This window comes from Armigeres subalbatus, chromosome 3, assembly GCF_024139115.2.
Source record: "Armigeres subalbatus isolate Guangzhou_Male chromosome 3, GZ_Asu_2, whole genome shotgun sequence".
NCBI classification, from domain to species: Eukaryota; Metazoa; Arthropoda; class Insecta; order Diptera; family Culicidae; genus Armigeres; species Armigeres subalbatus.
In genome coordinates this window covers 42,051,752-42,069,552 of record NC_085141.1, presented here as the reverse complement: position 1 = coordinate 42,069,552, position 17,801 = coordinate 42,051,752, and the positions used below count along the sequence as shown (strand labels likewise).

General features: G+C 40.9%; 1 protein-coding gene across 5 annotated transcripts in view; it reads right to left on the bottom strand.

The window, feature by feature from the left end:
* Positions 1–17,801, bottom strand: part of LOC134227546 (zinc finger protein sens-like) — a 555,365-nt gene that overhangs the window by 50,858 nt on the left and 486,706 nt on the right. The window contains exon 1 of one of the 5 annotated variants that reach the window (XM_062709117.1): positions 5,072–5,254. The exons of the other annotated variants lie outside the window; for them this stretch is intronic. The gene's annotated coding sequence lies outside the window, so the exon portion shown is untranslated. Of the gene's footprint in view, positions 1–5,071; positions 5,255–17,801 lie in introns of those variants that run through there. 5 annotated transcript variants of the gene reach the window in all.

Sequence of the window (17,801 nt, the reverse complement as noted above, 5' to 3'; positions counted from 1 at the left end):
TTACTTCAAGCTCTCATTGGAAAGCACTATTGAGCAAATAATCTGGATCGCAAAGTTTGATTGAAGTGTTTTCAAAGAAAATAAAACCGGCATGTGATTTCAATGAGCTCAGATCATAGTGTACACTTTTTTGTATCCCGCCAGGTGATAAGTTTGTTGAATTGAATTAACATTTGCGAGTATTGAGCGATTTAGAATTTGATTTGACGGGAATTAACGCCATGGATGAATTAGCGCATAACCCTATTCACTTGGGTCGAAGTGTAACTTGAACCAGTTCTGATCAATCACTGAGTAGCAACCATTGATATGTACAGTCAGTCTGAGCTAAGCCAAACGACATTTTCGGTCGTACCACCCCTTCGGCAAACGACACTTACGGAATTACGGTTGTATGACCCGTTCGCTAAATGATATTTGCGGCCATATGACTTGTTCGAACAAATGACAATTTTGGTTCTGTTAAACGACCATTTTGGCCAAACAGCATTGTTGGCCAAATGACATTTGCGGGCATATGATGCGTTCGGCCATTTTGGGTTTCTAAAATGGTTTCTTCAGCAGAACATCTTATTTTGTCAACTATTTTTCAACCGTTTCTCGACCGAACGTATTATTTATCCAAACGGCCCCGTGAAAGTGAATGCTCCGGTTGTATACCATTTCACAGAATTTTTCTCACCGAAAAACATCTCGCAGAACGTTTTTGGCGGAATTAAGTTATGATGAATGCAAATATTATTAGATTACACAAGAATAGTGTTTTGCGATCCATTCTGGATCCGCTTTGAGTGCAGTATCGATGAGAGAAGTTTTCGCTGAATCACAGGAGGTCGTGGGTTCAATCCTAGCACACGTTCTTATGTTGAGTGGGACTCCAAACATGACACGACGGGTCTGCTGGGAGATAGGAGGGCTGCGCAGGCCCAATAATCCTCCTGTGAAACCTAAGCGCACTCTATTCATGATCTGTTCTTTGCGGGAAATTATCTCTGCGCATTATTTCCGCGAAGCTTCCCAAGTGTTTCTTTTTCTCTGTAACATATCCTTGACAAAGATACATTTGAGATTACACCTGGGAACCCATTCTAACACTGATTGTTCTATTAGCTACACGCGTTTTATTGCCTTGTCTTTCGAGAATTGTTACATCACATCACAGTACTTACGGGTCGAAACACTTTTGAATTGTGATGTTTGTCAAGTAATCCAAACTACAAGTGAAAGTGCGATGGCTCTCTGTCAACTATCATATCATCATAAGGCGCAGTAAGGAGATAATGTCTTCTTTAAATGATCGCGTCCCACTGAATCTGTATCAGATTTCGTTGCACCTCAAAATATTTGAGCTTGTGGTTTCCATCGGAAATAACAATCCAATATAAATTGGTTTTTCGAAAATAACACAAGTTTTTAGTACGCAGAACACAAAGTATTGAAAGACTCGGACAGTTTCAACTGGAACCCGGTCGCTAGAATTAGCTTGCAATCCAATATTCACAAGTCACAAGTCAAATTCTCGCGATTCTTTCCAAAATTTTGAAAGGTAATAGATCGAAATATGAAAAAATATGAACTAAAATAAACTTTATTATATTATTACACATTTTAAAATAAGTATGTGCTCAAAATTGTCTCTATACCCAACTCTCAACTAGCTTCTATTTTGACTACCATTTGACCAGCACAATTTATTTTATCGATTGCGCTTAATCCGGGCCATCAGCAATATCTTCATAGTAAACCCAAAATCAAACAACCACTTCAACTCCCGTATCGTAAAATTTCTCCGATTAATTGAAAGTTTATGTTGGCGTGTTATAGTCCTGTTCATCAAGACCGTAGCAGTCGTCGTCGCCTTCCATGCCGCTGCATCACAGCAGGCTTCGGCCATAGCAATCTACAACAATTCCATGTGTGTCATCGCCTACTGGAGATCGGTTGCCAGCTCGCTGAATGTCTTTTCCTTTACTTTACTACACAAAATTTCAATCAAATAATTCCACCGCCCAATCTCAATCAATCGCATACGTATCCCTTGAGACGGTATCGCCAGGCTGGTGTGGACGCCCACCACCAGTTGCACTGCACGCGTACGCCACACGCGTCTCCACACAGGCGGTGGTGCGTTGAGAGGGCCACACCGACATCATCAGGTCGCCCCGCAGGGCATCCAACGTCCAGCTCGGAGGAAATTTTCACGATCTCACCCAATAAAATCCGGCCAGAGCCGTTGACTGAGAGACGTGGCACACTCGAAGAAGAAAGCCAATAAAGGCCAATTACGTAAAATGCAACGTTAATTTGATCGCGCTATGTCTTCGTCATCTTCCCGAAAATGGGTATCCAATATCCATCGTCGTCTCACACGGCCGAACTAAGTAGGACTAAGTATGATGCATCTCTACCGCAGCTGCTTCGATGTCGCGCGTTGCCCAAACGAGACGAAGCGATGCCGTGGGTGAGTTCGTATCTAATTTTTAATAGGGAAATTATCGTTCCTCCCCGGCATTGATTGGGTATCGGAATGGAAGGTACTCTTTCGCTCGGATGGTCTCTGGCTGTGGCTGGGCTGGTGGCATACAAATGGCTCGAGGTGTCCGTGAAGAGTCATTCGTAGAAGCATTAACACAGCTCTTCCTGTCCGATCAGTACGGTTCCCATCATCTATCGGTGAACTTTATTGTTATTAGGCAAGGCACACAGGTGGTGCGGCTAGCCATGCATATGCCAAGGCCTACTGATCTGTGTGGACAGGTAACGGCTCATGGACTGCTGTGGCAGAAGAAGAATAATAAGTGCTAATAGATTCACGCAGCCGCACCATCTCGTTAATGGACAATATTCCCAATATAATATGAAAAGGGAAATTTGATTTCAGTTTTATTGCAGACGGAGTGTTGTCTTTTCTACCGTTTGAATGGGATTTTGATGTCGATGTTTATTGGTTGTTGATAGTTGAAAAATTAATGTGAATGGGTTTTATGGGAGGGTTATTCCAGTTTTAGTATGAAAAATTGAATCGATTTTATAATTTGCTGCTGCAGTAGCACTTATTTGTCAGATTAATCGTTGACGAACCCATCTTCGAAGTGGTGTTTATCGTCGTACTAAATTGCCCATCTTGTAGACTACCCCGTACAAGGGCGATACTGTCGTCATCACCATTTGGAACCAATCGGATTCGAATTAATGGAAATTTGCATGATTTATAACACCGTCTGAATAACTTCTGTGATGGAATGAGCTAAGAAAACTAGGATGAGAATTTCCCCTTGAAGCAAGCCAACTATACAAAACAAATCGCTCATAAACTGCGCAAATCGCTTATCATTATTATGCTTAAACCAATCAAATCATAATCATCATCATCGCTTGGACTTCCTGTTTTATCGTCTCGATTTTGAAGCGTTTGAGTGTATTATTTTGATTTCCTGCATGCGGTAGTGATTGGAGCCAAGTGTAGAAAAAATGGTTCTCACGACGCCTGGCCCCTGGGTAGTGTCTTCTATTGGGAAACCAGAGGTGGTCCGGAGATGTTTACGACCAACAACAATGTGCCTAGAGGTGATTGAAATCGTACAAAGTATGGTTTCCCGTCTGAAAAAAAACAGCGGGAGCAGATTAAGTTGGTTGGAATTGGTTATAGCTATAGACGGATCTATTTTAAGATTATGTTGCCGTGAAAACAGTCGACTGGGAAGACAAGCCACAAATGACGGAGAAATTTTGTGTATTTTTTATTTTATCGGGAAGACGACTTGATCCGCTCTATTTTCTTGAAATCCAGAAAAGCTTTGTTATGTGTTATTTATTATACTATGAGATACGTCGGAGCAAAAAGGTGACTCATTCATTGTATTGTGGAACGTTTGAATTCTGCTTCGAACCAGTTATTGAAGTGAAATTTCATTCCACAGAAAATTAAAGTTAGAAGCTTCTGCATATCAATATTTTTCTTTGTTAATGGATTTCTTGATCCTCTTAGTCCATAGTTGGATAAATTGTCTTTTCGGATATTCATTGCATTATTGTTGATAGTCGTGCTTCAGAAGCTACGAGGCGACCTACGAATTTTACACCGCCCCGGAGGCAAAGGATCCACGTTACGCCGTTGCCGATAATTTCCTAATCAGTGCACAGGCCTGACTACAGCCCGATCACTGCCGCTGAAAAGGTTCAGTTGATTAGCTCCCGGCTGCGTAGGGTCATGGCTGATCATCCCCAATCCGAACTGGGCCACGAAATGCACAGCAGCATTAGGTGCTCCGAAACACTCCCATCAGTCAACCAGTCAGTGGCGGCGTTAGGCCACAATTAATCATAGCAGATCGTGCATTCCGCGCTTGATTTCGAATCGCGCGCGCATTCCGCCTCCCTCGGCAAGAATGGGCACCGGATAATGGGTCCTAATTGCTCTTTCATTCCATGTGATTCGGGGTCGGCGGCGACGGCGAACTACTCGTTAGCATTTTTCGAATTCGACGGATTGTTTGGATGACACTACAGCGGAGCCGACTGCCGTTTGGAATCCGGCTGTCAACGAATCCGCGTAGACTACACATGATTTATTAACCGTAGGAGCATCATAGGCAAACGCTTTCTTCAACTCTCGGGATCACCACAGCTATCAATCTGAGCAAATGAATGAGGAGCAAGCTGATGTGATTAGAAATTAATTAATGCCTGTCAGATTGAGCGAGCTTTCTCCAATCTTCGACATCAGCATTGAATCCTGGTCGGTTAATTGCCGGACAGAATGTGGACAAATATTCACAACCTAATGCGGAAATATGCAAAATTTTTGTTGAACGATAGAGATCGGTTGCCACATAAATCCGACCCAGTTACGGTGGGCGGGTCACGACGTTATGGACCTTTTGCCATTTGCAAAAATTGCATAAATCTTGTCCACTAAACACTCCCTTCGTTTTCTCTTGATACTTAATGTTCCAGCACCTGTGCGAGCCAAAAGGCAGGACGAGAGCAAACGAACCAAACCACGCCAACCGAACGAGGTGAAAAGTGCACATAAACAAATCGATAACAAATGTAAACAAAAGCCACTCACCTGCGACGGAACCCGTGTTGGGGCGGGCGCTCCATGCATGGCTTTGGTATGTGCGAAAGGCAAACAAAACTTGCATCGTCCAAATACCGACAACGCGAGCTACACAACTAAGTACCTACACTAGGCAAGGTACTTGGGCGAACAACGCGAACCGATCGTTAGCTGGTAGGTACCACGTGATAATTTATTGCCAGCTAAGTAACTTTTCTCACGCTGCAACTGTAGGCACCCAGCGTTCGCGATATGCAGAATAGAGCGCGTGGAGTGGGGTGCCCTAACTATCCATCCGTCGTCGTCGTGCGTCGTACTACGGACTACTGGAGGCACAATGTAGTATTCAAATGGGCGCGCAGCAAGTTCCTTTCTTCTGCGTTGACGTCTCAGGAGAGCAAAACTACGCGGCGGGTAGTGTGCGACAATGGGGCATGTACGGCATGTAGAGCTACAAATGGTTGAAACAAGTGGCAGTTTAGTCCGGAACGCATCACACGTACTCGGTGTTATTTGGTTTTAAATCGTCATAAAAATGAGTGCGAGGGCTTCACGGATAACTGGGCATAGCTGCGGTTAAATGGATGAATGCTGTTCGGATGGAGGAAAGGGGCGACGAACGGCTTTCGAGCTTCTGGTGTTGACTGTTGATGAGGCAGAACGAATTGTTTGAACGGTTTGATCCCACATGCGGTTGCATATGACCCCAACACAACATTAATTTGTCAGAGTTTTATCATTTCGATGGGGAGTTTACTTTCTTCATCCAAATGGATTCAGTTGCAAGTACTTTGTTGAAACAAAATGGTTAATTTTTATGTAGGAGAAGTTTATTATAATAAAGAAGGTCTTCTTAACTGTCATGTAAAGGCAATTTCTCACTCGACAAATGTCTAGACCAGGGTTCTTATTCCGTGTATAGTAGAAAATCAAAAATTTGTTTTCAATAAAATGAAATATCTGCAGTTATCAGACGTCGCAACTCATTTCTGATTAGTGCGCATGATAGTACATTCATGCGTGCATGATGCGCGCTACTAATGAAATATTTCAAATTGTCGCGACTCGCGTCGCAGCACGAGTGCTCAATCGCGCGGTCCGGTTTGGTGGCGGCCCGACAATATATCAGGGTTCACTTACTTCAACAGTAGATGGGAGAGGCTAGCGCGGGGGTGAGAAATTCATTTTCAGTGCAAAACATAAACAAACTCGGTGGCTGCCTCATATAAAAATCCAAGATGGCTGAATCATGAAATTGGCATACTGCTACACCTGTTTGTATTCACCTTGGTCTAGACTAGACCTTCAGTATGATCTGCTGTACTGCAGCACCCATTTCATTTGTATGGAAAAGTAGGCCGTTTTATAACTCAAGCACGATCTGTTAGCCAGGTGTTATGATCAGCAATTGCAATTTTTTAACTAATAGCTTAATTGTTTCCAAACTAACTGTAGTAGGCTATACTGTACTAAAGAGTAACTCTTATGAGTTATAACTGTTATGAGTCAGCTAGGGTAAAATATCCGATAGTCGTGGGTGTTCCTATAGTTGCGGTAGTGTTGTTTTTACAAAATCTACGTATTAAACGCAGCAATCCATGTAATCCATCGTTGACATGTCAGTAGACGAAATAAAAGAAAACTGGTTTGGATTTTTCTCAAAATCGGTTAAGTATTACTAAAATATCTTATCTTTTTCTCGGCTTCACACCAACAGTTGCGATAGTTTTCCCAAAGTTGCGAGTTCCACATGAAATAAATGGGATTCGCAACTATAGGAACACGAAATAAAAAATATAACGCAACTATTGGAACACTGTTACCAATAACTAGAGGTACTATATTAGGTGGCAATTGTAGAAACGCTTCCGATTTGGTTGACGATCAAATTCATTATAATTTATTTAGGAGCGATCAATTGTCAAGTATAATGACAAAGGTTGATTATACATTCTCTCCCTTCTTTTAACAGAATCTTAAGGCTAGGGTAAAAGTTCTTTAGTCGTGGGTGTTCCTATACTTGTGGTAGTACAAATTTTAGAGAAATGACAAATTAATCGCAGCAATCCACCGTACCGGTCAATTAGCTGACCTGTCGTTAGAGACATAAACATCATTGGAATTTCTTTGAGTGAATCACATGCAGTGTTGGTTTCCACATCACTTTTAGTAGCGGTTCTAATTTCGTCAAGTGAAAACGCATTTGGGCAGGTATTGGCAGCAATCAACTGAATTATTCTCTCTAATTCTTCATCAAAACTTGTACCATCGTTTGGAGTAGATTGGCATAATCGTGATAATGGATCTGGGATGTTGTTTTTCCCTGGTCGGTACATAACTTTATAATTGTATGCCATTAGACGTAATTTCCATCGTTCTATCCGTGGGGAAGGGTTTAATCGGTCTCCGAAGATTGCTACTAAGAGTTTGTTATTGGTGACTAACCAGAGAAACTTTCCATATAAATAGTGATAAAATTTCTCATAAGCCCAAACTAATGCCAAAGCCTCTCTATCGGTATGGGCATATTTATTCTACAGTTGTCAAAGTTTTGGAAGCGAAACAGACGATACGATATTCTTCATTCTTACCTCGTTGTACAAGGGCAGCACCTAATCCGACCGGACTTCCATCTGCTATTACGTATGTATCGTCGGATGTATCGTAATAACCTAGCGTAGTATTGTTTTCATTGTTTCTACATTTGGCGACGAGGAAAAACCGAAAATAGAAATTGAAGGATCCGAAATGACTTGGCTCTTCTTCATTCTTCTTTTTCATTGGCATTACATCCCCCACTGGGACATTGCCGCCTCGCAGCTTAGTGTTCAAGCACTTCCACAGTTATTAACTGCGAGGTTTCTAAGCCAATTATCATTTCGGCTAACACGATGATACTTTTATGCCCAACCCTAGTAACATTTTGCTTTTATTATGGTTTTATAACACTCTTGAAGAGTAAATTATGGTCTTTAAGAGCGTTATAAAACTTAAAATGTTACTTGGGAAGGGAAGTCGAGACAATTTCCAAGCCGAAAATGGCCTAGACCGGCACCGGGAATCGAACCCAGTCACCCTCAGCATGGTCTTGCTTTGTAGCCGCGCATCTTAGGAGGGCCCCCACGGCCCAATGGGTTGACCGATGGTAAGAAAATTTGAAGATTAACAGACCTCAAGGTGATTTTTCGAAAGGACGTCGGATATCTTGTTCTTCAGGGATGATTTCTCATTGTTTAGCAGTTAAGAGGTGATATTCTTAGGGATGAAGTCTGCATTAGAAAGTCATTTCTAATGAGACCCCGAAATTCCTTGAACAATGTGCTTAAAACATTGAGAACCCGAAAAGCAGACGTAAGGCCAATTCAGTAGAGGCCAATTCAGTAGAAAATAAGACCTGGATAGAGACAGGATGATTATCATAAGTAAATATAGTAATCGGGTAGTAATTCCATCTATATTGCAATAAACCTGCGAAGGGAAAGTGGTTACCTCCAATACATTTTTCAATAATTATCTTCCACATAATGTACACATTCACATATGAGTTTTAATAACATTGTAAATTACCTGCTAGTCAATATGATTTTCTAGAATTATTCGGAACCCGTTTACTGTAGAGCGGAAGATTATGATCTGAGCTGCAGTTTCGAAACCTGGACAACCAGGTAGGCTGTTTGAAACTGAAAGGAAGTGGAGGACTATAATCTGAGCTCAAAATGATCTGATTGTCAAAATCCGGAACTGGGATGGTTTCGGTATCAGAGGAAAGCGGGAAACTACGGTCTTTATTATAATTTATTATTTCGAGTTCGAGTTTTACCTGAGAGGATGATTCTGTTGAACAAAATGTATAACGAAGCCCTATATATTAGGGATGATCTTCGAATGCAAACATAAAAAAAAATATACATTTTGCCCGTACAGGTGAATCAAATAATATCTCCGTTTGTAGAGAAGCTGATGGATGTAGTGCTCTTCGGTGGGAGAAATGGAGAGAATATTTCGACGCGTATTTGTTGTGGAAAAATGTAGAGGATCACGAGGAGAAATTTAGGACCCTAATGCTATTCGGAGGACGGGAAGTGCGGAAAATAATTGTAAAGATTGTAGTAGATGAAGAGCATGTAATCAACAACCGCCACCGTGCAGCTTTGGATTTATAAGACGAATACTTCATATCACGTGAGTCTAAGGCCTACGAGAGGCAGAAATTCCGCCAAATAGGTGCCTGTACCAACGAAAAACATGATAATTACGTTGCGAAGCTCCGAAAACAAGCTGTTAATTGTGACTACGGAGAGCAAACAGAAAGCATCATTGTTGATCAAATCGTCGCGATAACGAAAGACGAGCAGCTACGCAGTAAATGCCTGGAGAAAGATCGATCACTCAACAAGGTTCTTGGAATCAGCCGCACACTTGAGTCCGTTACTTTACAGCTCATCATGTGGGAACAAGATGGCACAGCAGTGAAACCCAGTGCCGATCATGCACTGATTCTCAACATGATTCTGGAAATGATATACTCGAAGTTAACGCTACGAAGAAATTTCCGAAGAAAGCACGCTGTTTCAAATCTGATGGTCGTCACATGTAATCAGATCCGATCTGCCCTGCAAGAAGTCAGAAGTGTAAGAGCTGCGAACAGATTGGACATTTTGGCAGGTGTTGTTTTCTTAGAAAGAAATCTGCAGAATAACAGAAGAAAAAGAAACGCTTTGTTCGACGGGTTGAGGACAGTGCTGCCTTGAACAACGAAGATGATGAAGCAAGTGTTTTCAATTTGTTCCATCTTGGGTCGAAACGATCGGTTCGAGTAGAAGTAGGAGGAGTGCCCCTTTGTTTCATCATCGAAACCGGCGCTGACGAAGATATCCTGAGCGAAAGTGATTGGCATACATTGAAGCAAGTGGGATTTTCTGCGTATTTTTTACGACAAGGAAGTACTAAGATTTTCAAGGCGTATGGTTCCAGCAATCCGCTGACCGTTTTGGGCGGAGTAGATTCAGACGTGAAAATTAATGATGAAATAATCGATTCAACGTTTTATGTCATATCTGGAGGAAAGGTCTCTCTTCTATTTGGAGCATCCGCAGTCAAACTGGGTTCAGTCAAATTCCTGAATATTGTGGGTAACAAATGTTTTCCCACTATTGATTGTATGAATCAGCTAATAGTTATGATTTTCATCGCCATCAGCGAGAATAGTCTGGGCGAACTGCGCACCCAGAGAAAACAATGGAACAGAGATAGAGGAGCGAAGAGAAGCCAAAGCCACGATAGAGCGAACAAAAACCAGAGGAGCCAAAGTTTTAGCCCGTCAACGATGCTCGGCACAGGAGAAGGAAGTGAAACGCTCATGTCGACTGGACAAGCGAGCATGGGCGGACTCTCTGGCCGACGAGAGAGGAGAGAACTGCAGCAACCTAGGACATTCGCCTCCTCTACGATATCTCAAGATACTTAAGCGTGGTGAAGATGAATGCAACGATGCCTATGGAAGACTCGACTGGTCAGCTAAAGACTGACCCAACTGACCAACTGAAAGACTGATTCAAGCACTTTGAACAACTTTTTTGAAGTGCCAGCCAGGCCATCACCAGCTTGACATGGTTTGCCGAGGATCCGACGTTTAATATGCGTCAATACCAAAGCTCCATCACTGCTAGAGACTCCATTGGCCATCAAAACAGGAAATCGAACAGCTCCGGTCGAGATGCTCAAAGCTGACCCCAAGGCATCCGCTCAACTATTGCATCGTTTAGTTTGTAATATCTGGGACACTGCAACTTTCCCGGTCGACTGGATGCAGGGTATTATAGCGCAGGTGCCCAAACAGGACGACCTAACTGTATGCGATAACTGGCGTGGCATTATGTTGCTGTGTACCGTTCTCAAATTCCTTTGCAAAGTTATCCTAGCACGGATTCAGGAGAAGATCGATGCGACTCTCCGGCGGCAGCAGGCCGGATTCCGTTCCTGAAGATCCTGTGTGGACCATATTGTCGAATTCGAATTCCAAGAGCCCCTTTTTTTTGTTATTATTTACTACGAAGAAGCTTTAGACCGTCTCAATCACGAGAATATATGGGGCGAAAGAGGATTCCTGAGAAAATCATCGGGCTCACCGAGGTCTACGACTCCATCCGGTGTGAGGCAAGGATGTATCCTATCACCACTACTAATCCTCATCGTAATCGATGAGAATCTGGTAGGTGCTATTGACAGTGTACCAAGCCGCGGACAGTAATGGCAGCCTATAACCAAGGAGCACTTAAACGACTTCGAATTGGTAAAGAACACGGTAAAAGGCCACCGGCAGCATGGCTTAGATATGGTGTATTCTTGTGTTATTTTGTCTAGTAGATCTACACCAGGCTTCATTTTATTATAGAGTAGGTTAACTGGTATAGTGGTTTTACATTGGATTCTGATGGCTTATGTTTCAGCTTTGGATTGATAGTTAAAAAAATAACAGCTTTGTTTTTTCCACTCGTAAACGAAGACAATTCCTTTGGAATCTCAAAGCAGTTCTTGCGCATTGTTCCTGTAAGGCAGCGGTTCTCAACCTGGGGTACATGTACCCCTGGGGGTACCTTTGCTGGTCTCTGGGGGTATCTGAGACAAAAAATGTGTAATGGCGGAAGTTGTATTAAATTGCAATGAATACTAATGTAGGACCTTTTTTCGAATACGCTTAAAGACTGTGTTTTTTCAGCCTATTCCGTTAACTTGAGGTTAAGTTGCCAATAATACATAAAGCACCCTTCTTTGCATAAACAAAGTGGGATTCATCGTAGTCACAAGAAGTCCCGCACAACGGTATCTTAACTAATTCATAATTTTTATTACATAATTAGCAAGAAACGGGGCACTTCATTTTAGAGATAGTGGCGTTCCTAGTGGTCGGATATGCAAGTTTTTCACAGCGTTTCATAATTAGTAAACCATTTTTTTGGGTCTATTTTTTCACAGTTTGAAACTAACGTGGTTTCAAAATATTTACCATGCAGGAAGAGAAAAAATCCATCTTCGTCAAAAGCCAGATTTTACCCTTCATTTAGTTCCATGATGGCCCATTTACGTTTTGGCTAGATTTAGCCAGCTGTCATTGTAGCAAGAAAGTGCTACAATGGTACTACAATAGTGGAGTCCAGTTCATCCCAAAAAATCTGAATGCATAAAATTGTCCTCAATTCCATTCAACAGAATAATTTTGGGTGATTATTAACCAGAAACTGAAGATGAAGAGAGCAGTTACCACTGACATTGGCCGTATGAAGAATTGATGTAATTAGCTAGCCAAAATCATGACTGGAGAAGGTGTGCGCCGACTGACAAGCGGCAACGACAGGAAACTGTGAGAATTTCTTCAAACCAACGATGCATGATTCGTTTCAGTCATTCATATGAATAAAATAATATAGCTTTTGTTTCATTCTTAGAAAGTTTTTCGATCAAACTGAAAGTTAAAAAATACACGCATTTTAAAGTGCCCCATTTCTAAATGATCTGGTCTTTAGTTCTCCTCATTGAAGTTTGGGACAAACTGGGCACTAATTGGCATGCTATTAAAGAGGAGTTCAACGCAAGTCCTTTTAAAAATTGGAGTCCTGGAGTTCAAAGAGACTATGCGCTAATTACGTAAGGGTTTATCATTTTCATACACTTCATACTAAAAAAGTAGAGCGTAGATGAGGTTGCAAAAAAAACGAAAAATTCCCCACAAAATTAGTGTACCGCACAATAGATGCCCGGGGTAAAAACTATGTTATTGTGATCCATTTCTATCCAAAAGAAGGCATGAGATTAAGCCCAGGAACACTCATATGAGAAGCAGGCATACTTACAACACAACCACCAAAACGTCGACATTTTCAAACCATTTGAAACTATTATTTCATAGATTCAGTTTCAGATTCCTGCTTCATCGGTTTGTGAATGAAAAATAATATGGACAATCGAAATACCTACATACTTGGCTTCTCTAGGCATGAAAAATGACTAGCCCAATCCGGGTCTCCTCTTGAATCCAGTCACATTCAGCATGATCTGCTTTGTAGCAATGAATCGCCTGCTTTAAGCGTGCTTACAGCGGCACACTAGGAGTTAACTTTCTGAAATCAGTATGGCGAAAGGCATCTAAGGTTCAATTTCTCAAAATTAAGCACTTTCATCAAAAAAATATTTGGTAGGCATGGTAGCGGACACCTTCCTACATAATCGGTACCAAATAGTTTTTCATGAAAAGTTTCTTATTTTGAGAAAATCCGCGTAAAATTACTTTCGCCATACAAATTTCTGGCGGTTAACTCTTGCTGGCTATTTTGCGCATATATTATAGCGCCTGGATGTGACAGCGGCGGGTAGAAAATCAGCCACTGCCAATAATTCATTCATAATTCCAGTTATGGAAGGTTCAAGATGCACGACGCATTATTATAATCATAGTTCCTCAAATAAAATCCCAAGTAACTAAATTGTTGAAAGATCTATCAAAAATTCAACACTTCTATCATATCTTGGAGTACCAAAAAATGTCAGAAAAATGTGTCAGAAATGGACACCCAGTGATATCCTTTTAATTCCTTGAATTTCGTACAGAATTGCAGTTTCACTCAAAGTCCCGCATTCGCAAAATATTGTCTGACAGTAATAAAAATCCTAATTTCGAAAATTTACAATAATTTTAAACGTTTATTTTTATTTTTTAATGGCATTATATTCAAATTGAGGCATTTCATATTATTTTTGCATGCATATATCTTGAGGCAAACACTTTGAATGCTTAGGAAAGTTGAAAAAAACGCCCTAACCCAGATCTGGAATTGAATCCAGCCGACTTCACCGTTGTCTTGCAGACTAACACTTTCAGAAACTATTGATGTAAAATGTAACTTGTAACTTAAAAATTTAACTTTACGGCTACGCAGTCATTATTGTTAGAAACGGGTTTATTCGTTTTCTAACGTTTTAACACGGGGATTGTGTCTTTCTTAGTGGGTAATTATTTATATCGTTTCGCGTCTAAGGTTCCGTCTGAACTGTCTGAGCTGTTTTATGTTGGTACATTTTTACGGAACACTACAAATCGTGATATTACAGTACTGGCCAAATATCAACATTTTTACTTTTCATCGAAAACCAAGATCCAAATTTTAAGTGTTTCATCGGTAGCCCGATGAAATTTTTAGAAATATGAGCCGTCAGTTAAAAAACACAAGGGATACCTCAAGCAATGCAAAAATCTCAAGGGGTTACTCTGGTGTAACTAATGAAAAAGGTTGAGAACCGCTGCTGTAAGGTAAAGATTCTTGGAGGAAAGCATAGCTCAGCAGACGTGAATGATTTTCTTATATCTTCCACAGTTTGCGAGGTCTCTGTTTCAAGTTTTTTTTTTGCATTTGTACCTATATGATGAGGCTAGCATGGGGTCACTTTCTTGCTCAGGCTCAGGGAAGTCGAGAAAAAAACTCATAGACCGACCGGGAATCGATCCCAGCCATCCTCTGCATGGTCTTGATTTGTAGCCACGTGTCCAACCACTAGGTTAAAAAGAGGCCACTTGAATCGTCGGCGCACACCACTTTACAAGATTAAAAAACCATATGGTGGCTTTCTCGTACATCATAAAATGTATTAAGAAAAGTATATAAAATAGGTAAAAATATCACTTTTGGGCGATAGATGCCATAATTTACAACAATTCCAATTTGTTTTCATTCATTGCTAAACATTTTTGCTCCAAACGAAAAAAAATATTTTTTTCGATTTTATTTTTTTCCAAGAGGGAACCCTTGGGGGAAAGCAGTAATTTGGAAATAACTCTAAAACGCGATGGCCGATCTGGCCAATTTTCAATAGGAAACAATAGGACCCGATTCAACGTCGAATGTAACTTGTTGCGAGCAAATCGGTCAATAATAAGTAAAAGTACCTAAAAAATGAGTGAGTTTTTTGCGCAGTTTTTTGACGTGGCAGGCGCCAATGTGACCAAACAAATGAGATCACCAGTACTGGCAAGAGAGAGGAGCGCCCGGAGGGCTCGATCGTTATTAATGGAAAGAACATTTTTTAAAGTTTCTGTTACAATTGCTATAATCTCGGAACAATGTTACCAAAGTTAGCTGATCCTGATCCATTAGATCCATTAGAATCCATTAGATGTCCATCATAAGTCAAAAACGGTTCGTCTGATTTGAAGATAATTTTTAATTTTTTAACATACTAAAAAAATCCTACGTACAGTAAATTTAAGGAGTAAAAGAAAGTTGCGACCTTAATGACGTCCGCCAATCAAAAGGTTGCCGTCGAAGGTGCTACGATCCATCTGATGTAGCATTCAAAAGAGTAGTCCAATGCATCAACAAGTGCATTTTATTTTTGTCTTACGTTTATAGCTAACAAAAAAAATGTCAAAAATCATCTTTCTATTGGGCCGCCAGAGTGTACTAATCTCTTAAAATAATTTGCTGTGCAATGGTGGGTATTGTTTTCTTTACCATGATTAAAAAAACGAGCAATGGGTAATGTTTGGAACATAACCGCGAGTAGACGTAGGACTTATATAAACGTAATGTATTTACATTCAACCTTTGAATTTCTGGGGTTTGATAATAAGTATTGTTTTTGGAGACAACAAGCTGAATTATTAGCAATTTGTGTATTCAAAACTTCAGGAAATAAAACTAATAAATAAAAACATAATCAGATATCAGAATAACCGTGAACTCCGAGCGATGCGATGGGCGATCGCATCAATCGCAACCGACACCACTGCATCCGACCATCATCAAGCATAGAATGTCAAAAAAATATGTCAACTTTTTGCATGCATATTCTCCTGCTGGCGACTGCATGCTGTGTACGTACACACAGCGAACGAACGAGAAAAAATAATACTGGCAGACCCACCGACCGGCAGGGCAGCTCTCCCACAGCGTACGAACGAAAAAAAATGCACCAGCAAAAAGCACGTCAGTACGCGCTGCTGTCACAAACTGAAATGACTCACACACGGCAGGCACAGCTTCTTTTATACACAAAAAAAATATTGCGGTGGACCTGAAGGGCCCGTGGGATACTGCATTCTGATGTCCGTGTTAGGAATGCACGGGATTGGTTATATATGAAATTGTTATTGGCTTTGACAAGAATTGAAAATTTCAATAGGTAATCGTTAATAATCTAAAGTTTCAATGAAATTGACAAATTGCTGGAGAGTGTCCGAGTCGATTGATATATAAATCCTCAAAATCCACCGAAAGATGAAGGCGCTAGTAACGTTCAAAATCTTCCCTTCCAGCGTAACGCTCTCGATTTCAAAAAATCTAAATGACACCCAGTATAGTAAAGAAAGACGTAAGTCCTACGTCAAAACAACAAATATCGCCTCCAGTTATGTAGGTGGACAATCGCTTTCGCGACTAATAAGCGAAGAAATTCGTTCGCATTAGGCATTGCATAATGATTATGCGGCGCATCTGAAGACCTCTAAGAATATTGATTGCTATCAACGCTCTACTGAACATACGGTCGCCCAAGAGCAGCTTGCACCAATTGCTCGCCAAGTAAGCAAGCCCTTATACCCATTGATAGACTAACCAAAAAATTACCTTAAAACTAACCAGATCAGATAGAGTTTAAGTTCATGAGTATCCAAATCATTGCTTTTTTCTCGCAGATCTTTAATCAATGTACTCTGCTCATCTCTATTTATTTATTTGATTTTTGACCTTTCAACATTAAACTTTACAATAGATACCAGTCTTTTTTAAGAGATTCTAATGTTTTTTTTTTAATTTGTTCAATGTTGTCTCCAATAGCGATGTACAAAAAGTCAGCGATGCCACACTCGTTCCGAATATGGTCATATTTTCTGCAGACCAATATGATATGTTGAACCGTTATTGCTTCTCCGCTTGTTTCACATGGCTCAGGTTCTGTGCGGCACATCTGCTCATCTACTTCTCACCATTCTGGAAGCCCAGAAGGGCGCTTCATCGCCCGAAAGCTAATATTGAGGTCGATTTCATCACCTCCGATAAGTTCCTAAAGGGATTAAGCATATGCTTAAGCATCGCTTAATAGTTGAGGAGGTAGAGAAATCAACCCTTAGGGATACTTTAACTATTTGGAAAGACAAATATGTTACTTACAAGGTCTGAAAACCTCGAGGTAAACAACACTGACTGGTCGTGTGCCAGTTACTGTAATGCCGGGAAAGAGCGAGAATAAATGAATACCCTGTTATAACAAATTAAACAAAATGTGATACCTTCAATAAACTTTTTTTTTGCTACGGAAGCCGCATGACTGCCCACGGGCAAAGCTTGCCGTGTCACATCGTAAATCAAATTATTCAAATGAAACAGAATATACGGCTATCATCATAGCTTGCGAACTTCTGCCAGACATCCCACCGTCAGGATTAGTAGCAAGATGCAATAAGCTATAAGTGAAATCATGTCCACCAGTATGATGACGAGAGTGATGAAGTTGGCAAAAGATGATGATTATAGGATATTTTATAACCCAAGGGGTGTCTCTATATTTGGCGGGAACCTCGTAAGTAGGTACCTTCGACTACTTATGAATTAAGCACTGCGTGCGAACACCGAGCCCCCTCACCCATTTACAGAAGTGTCGAAGCATTCATACAAATAGCGGAGGATCCGCGTGTGAGTCTGTCTTGGGGCGAAATCCGCGAGTACTATTGCATTGCGCATATGATAATTAT